Consider the following 6,000-nt stretch of genomic DNA (forward strand, 5'->3'; position numbering starts at 1 on the left):
CAAAGCCAAGGAAGGCCTCATGTTGGCCAGCCTGCCTTGTTCGCAATGTTGCATCCTGCTATGGATGTGTGGGAATGGTGAAGGCAGGTCCACTGCATCTTGTGGGGAAGGAAGGGGTGTGTACTCAGCCCCCTCCACACAATCAGCCAGAATGGGGGAGGGGGGAGATTCCCAAGCTATTTCAAAAGAGAATGAGACGAAAAGGCTCAAGGTGAAAACAAGAGACGTTGGCAAAAGACGTTGGTTCATTAAAGTCTGCCTTGAAAAAGAGGTGAATTTGACAAGACTGGAAATTCTCCATTTTAGTTTGAAAGCTGAGCAAGAGAAGACTTGTCTAAATATTCTCTCACTGGAGACAAGTTACTCCATTCAACAGAAGGCATTTTGAGCCTAAAAAGAGGAAGTCGGGGGAGGGGGGGAAGGAAAGCTGGTTTCCAACAGAAGACCTGCAGTGATAGCTTTCTCCACCACCCATTTCTGCCTCTTTACCCCACCATGGATAATTTCCGTTCAGATTACTGTCTCCATTAGTTTTCATGGGGATGAGGGAAAATGGTACTGAGACAAAACTAGGGAGGGGGAAGACCTTGTACCAGTCTTGCATCAGTCTTCCAAGGGTGGGTGATCATCCCCCAATTTGGATATTTCCCCCAGAGGTTCTGCCTTCCCAACCCCACAAAAGCTAAGGCAACTTGCTTTATATACTAGTAGGCTGTGAGTAAAAGATGCATATGCAAGATTATAAGGGAGAAAGGGAAGGCTGCCCACTACAGTCCTTCCAGGCAGGTAGTAGCCTTTCCTGTTTTGTTCTCCCTGCAATCTCTTTACACATGGTCCCATATCAATAGTTTTGCTTTGATGCCAGTAGGATCATGTAGAGGTCTGAGCCCTTGGATGCTCTCCCCAAATGTGTCATGAGATCCTGACCAATGTCATAATCATACCAGAGGGGCTGGTCTCAAACTGTGCTGTTGATACCTTTAAAATGTACTTTAAAGGCCGAAACTTTGACTGTTGTGGCTGTTAAGAAAATACATTTGCGAATCATTATTCTTCTCCCTTTGCTGATTTAGTATGGAATAGAATTATGGGGATGATAATGAGCTTTGGAGGAAATCCCCGTTATTTAACAAGGGTAGCTACAGAACAACTTTCCCCACTCAAGTTAAGCTCCTGAAAATGAGGAGAGACTTGGATCACCAGGAGAGGACTTTTGCATGTAGGAACTGCCCAGTTCTGGAAACAAAATCTCATTCTAGAGCTCAGTGTGTTCTTGAATTCCAAGGTCTGGTCAACATGATTAAACAAGAGTTTGTTTACCGGGGCTTGTTAGAAAATGTGCTTGAAAAGGTGGGTGCTCTGGTTCCCAAGCACCTGCTTGCTTCCAGTGTGCTAAACCAGTCAGAGATGGTTCACCTCTGGGTTGTTCTCTTTGATGTCCAGACCCATGTGTCCAGACTGTTGAAGGAACCACAGCACAGAATTATGGCACAAGAATAAACCATGAATTTAAACTCTGGGTTGTTTCTCCCTCAATTTAAGGTGCACGTGCCATGGAGAATGATGCAGGGTTGGAGCATCCTTGGGTTGCTTAGCAACAGAAGGGGGTGAATGGAAAAGAGCCAGGATACTCACTCGCTCCTGTGCATCCTCAGACAGACACAGTTTTGTCTCTTGGTATGTGGATCTTAGGGCTGGTGGATCTTAGAGTTCCAGTAAAAACAGGGCAGATCTGTGTGTGTGTGAAGGCACACACTCACATGCCCAATCACTCACATACACATTCACCCACACTCCTAACATGTTTAAAACAGCATGAGTAGTTGATTTTAAATATTGTGTAAACTACTCCACTGCATGCCCACTAATCACTAGAGAAGGCAGTTCCACATGCTGCCTATGTAATCAGAGTTCAATAATCCATGGCAAGCTCACTTTAAAAGCAAATAAACAGGAAATTCTATAGCATTTCATTAAAATTCCATTAAAGCTGGAAGGCAGAGTCCTTCACAGTGCTTCACCTGCTTCCAATACTTTGTTATCATTAGCAGCTTTGAACATCTCCGTCTAGATTATTCTGTGGTGTCCCTTTTTGCTTCTCTGGTGGTGCAGGAAACAGGCAGGATCTGGGTCACAAAGGACTTTGACTCAGACTGAACAAAGGAAAAAAGTTTCCCCTTCTGTCTCTCCCTCCAGTCCTGCTTGGTCAAGGCAGTTGGCTTCCTATCCAGTATCCCAGCAGAGGGAAAGTGGGCCTGCCTCTAGTCCAGAGGAATATAGGAAGCTGCCTTAGCATCAGAGACGATTGGCCAATCCAACCCAATGTTATCAACACCAACACAGCAGCATTCCCGGGAGCTGGGAACTGTGGCTTCTGCATTCAGAGCAGGCGTTTTGCCACTGAGACACAGCTAGAAGTGGTGTCCTGCAAGGGCACTCTCAACTGTGCATGAGGGGCTAAATGCATGGTCGTGCTGCAATGAACGCTGCCCCTTGTTTTTTCTGCCTCTTAAGTAAGGAGAGAATTTTGAATAATTTCCTCCTTGGAGAGGTGGCATGGTTTCCATGCACCTTTTAAGTTTAGGAGGTGGCTGAAATGTATCTCTTTAGCTTTAAAAATGCCCTGCATGGGACTCTTTAACAATAAGCTCCTCCAGCCTGGCAGCTCTTTCTGAATTCCTGTGAGGCTACAGGATGTCATCCTCTTTCAAAGGTTTTCTGGAAGAACTCCCAGGCTGCAGAAGCCTCTGTACAAAAAGCCCTCTGCTCCTGCAAGGAAAACAAGTGGGTTTGAAGCTTTAGAAAAACTCTTCTCTCGCTTGCAGCACCACCAAAATCTTTGCTAAGAGGCTTGCAGCCCAGCAGGAGTTCCCAAGTTCTTCTCTGCAAAAATCCTCTTTGATTTCATTTCCAGCAGTGCTCTTTGAACTCTTTGCAGAGCTTTCCTTTAACTTTTCCAAAAGGACCCTTGTTCCTGAGCTCACTTTGTGGAGAACTTTCTGTGCAAAGAGCCTCCTGTTGCTGCAATTGCATGAAGCATTTTAAAACGAATAGTAATAATAATAATAATAATTATTATTTAAAAAAATAGACCCTCCAACCACTCCTTGCACTTAAAAGGTAAGCTTAAATCACGTCCCCCATTCACCCTTGGAGAACATAATTTGTAATTCTTAGCTCTCCAGACTCCAGAGTTCATATTTCACCCACATTGCACTTCCATGCTGAAAAAAGGAAGGCTTGAAATGTTTGGCACAGCACTAGCTGACACTCCAAAAGAATTCAGGCCCAGCTCAATCAGTTCACTAGCCTGGGCGGACATCCTTGGTAGGATGGGGGGAGCACCTGCAAGGGCCCACTGCCAGGACCACCCCAGACTCTCCCTACCATCACAGGAGGCTTACCTGCTCCCGTGCCTCTCACTCTGGCCCAGAAAGCAGTGGAGATGAGAAAGAGGAGCTGCAGATGCCCACGCCTGCTTCTTCACGGGCTTGCTGCCTCTCGTGTAAGCAAGTGGTAGCAATGCTGGGAGAGGGGAGAAGACGTCACAGCAGCTGCTGGCCATGGTGGTGAGGAGGAGGCCCACTGAGCAAGCAGGGGGCTTGCCAAGCGTCCATGAAAAGCTGGGTTGGCAGTGCCACTCACGCTACTCCAAGGGCCCCTTTCTCACGGCAGCAGTGACTTCCCTTCACACTCTCCTTTGGGGGGGGGGGGTGCAGGGAAAGGCAATCATTTCTCCTCCCTGCTCTGGTGCAATGGCGGCATCTCGGCATGCAGCTGAGGTGACGGCCCTCCCCATGCAGATTCGATGCACCGGCTGCAGGAGGACCGAAGAAGGAGGGGAGTGTTTCAAGGCTGCATGAAATTTTTGGAAATGCTTCATAGGGGCTTCCCTGTTGACACCACACGAAGGATGTTTGAAAAGGAAGCAGTGCGGGGAGGAACTGCCACAACCTCCGGCCAAAGGCAAGCATCTCCCTCCCTCCCTGCCTTTCCACCACCGCACCTCCTCAAGATCTTTTGGCAAAATTTACTCGCAAGTACAGCTCCAGGAGCCTGGAATCACCCACCCAAAACTATTCAATCAAGCATTAAAAAAATAAAACATCCAGGTCAGCTGTAATCTCAGATTCCAGGAATCCTGGGATGTGTAACTTCCAGAGTGTCTGGCATCCATACTAAGGCAGCCCAAAGAAGTAACTCTCTCAGGTCCCCGGGTGCCTGAGCTGCTCAAAGCCATTATGACTTTCAGGGTACCATGGAATGGTGACATGCAAGGAATGGTGATCTCCAGTAACATCTGCCAACTGGGCTGATCTGAGTAATTGGAGGCAGAGGCCAAGGACTTGGGGCAGGGGCAGCTGAGGGAGGCACTGGCTTGGTCCCACTCCCATGTTGCCTTTGAGAGTGTGACGGGTTTCAACTTCAGAAAACGGGCTCCACAAACAATCACAGCTATTTTTGGGAGGATTAGTTTCAAAGTAAGACAAGAGGAGTTTTCCCTCTCTGTCACAAGCAGCCCCGTGTTCTCTGTCAGGAACAATACAGGTATTGTCGAGGTTTGCAGACAATCTCCTGTAACAGCCCCTTACAGACACACAACAGCCTCACTTTCTTCCTCTTCTGTCCTGCTTCTCATGGTGGTGGCCGATGCCCTTGTGCTCATCGCAGCCACATCACGTGCTCCCGCATGCGCTGTAAGGTGCATGTGAGCCCTTCCACTGCAAGTGTAAACTCCCAGGGGCATTTCCTTTTGATTCCTGTACAAGCAGGACTGTCCAAAGCGGTTGTTCAGTGTTGTGGTGTGCCTGGGGTCAGTCCAGAAACTGTCAGTGTCAGATTCCCAGGAGTGCACGAGAAATGGCCTGTTTTGTGGGGACTGAAAACTCGGGCTCTGAGGATGGTGGGGAGTTGGCTGAAGCAGGCCAGGCTCAGAGTTCATGCTATGACAACAGGATCGCTGTTGTAACGGAGAGGCCTACACCAGCACGTTCCTGCCCGCCATGCCAGTCTCTGGCTGAAAGTAGCTCAAGGACAGCCATGGGGCCCAGTCTCCCTCCCTCCTGTGGGAATGAGGCAGATGAAGGGTGGGGGGAGTTCCTGGAGGGAGAGCACGAGCTTCGTGGGGAGGTGGACCCGAAGGCCCATCGCCACAGCCACAGGCTGGACCAATTAGGGGCTCAGGGAGAGCCAGTGTGGTGCAGTGGCTAAGAGCATGGGACTGGGACTCAGACGATCTGGGTTCTAGTCCCCATTCGGCCATGGAGCCAACTGGGTGACTTTGGGCCAGTCACAGACTCTCAGCCCAACCTACCTCACAGGGTTGTTGTTGTGGGGATAAGATGGAGGAGGAGAATGATGTAAGCTGCCTTGAGTCCTTTGAGGAAAAAGGTAGGATATAAATCGAAAAATAAATAAATAAAAATAAATGTGCGATTTCACAGCGTGCCTCCTCCCAGAACCCTCCTGCCCGAAGGGTTCATAAGCAAAGTGTTGGGTAAGGGGGCAGAGAGGGGGCAACACTTCATGAGTATGTTCATAGTCTTGTGTATACTTAGATTTCCTGTGTAGAAATGAACTCTTACAAGAAGTGCTGGAGTGACTGTCCTGCTTGGGAGGGGACGCCAAGCTCACAACAGTCAGAAACGCAGTGGCACTGACTACACGGTGAATTCAGGATTTCCCCTCCCTACCCCACTCCGCAGCTCTTGAATCGCTCACTTTTGTTCTGCCTGAATTGGTAGACTATGTTTTACTAGGCCTGAGGGAGCCAGGCAGGGCAGTTTGAACAGTAGAAGAAGAAAGGAGATGATTTGGGATCTCCAGGGGGAAAATCCAGGGGTGCAAGAACGCAATATAATGAACATGCCGTGACAGCCATTTAAAGCCTGCTCTGCTGTTTTGCCCCATCTCATTTCCCTATATGTGTGGAGGATGGTGGTTCACTTACAGCTCAGCAGCAGAGTAGCATCACTGAGGATGGTTTCCTCCCATGGAGGT

This window comes from Varanus komodoensis, unplaced genomic scaffold, assembly GCF_004798865.1.
Source record: "Varanus komodoensis strain SLA01 unplaced genomic scaffold, ASM479886v1 scaffold1, whole genome shotgun sequence".
Lineage (NCBI taxonomy): Eukaryota > Metazoa > Chordata > Lepidosauria > Squamata > Varanidae > Varanus > Varanus komodoensis.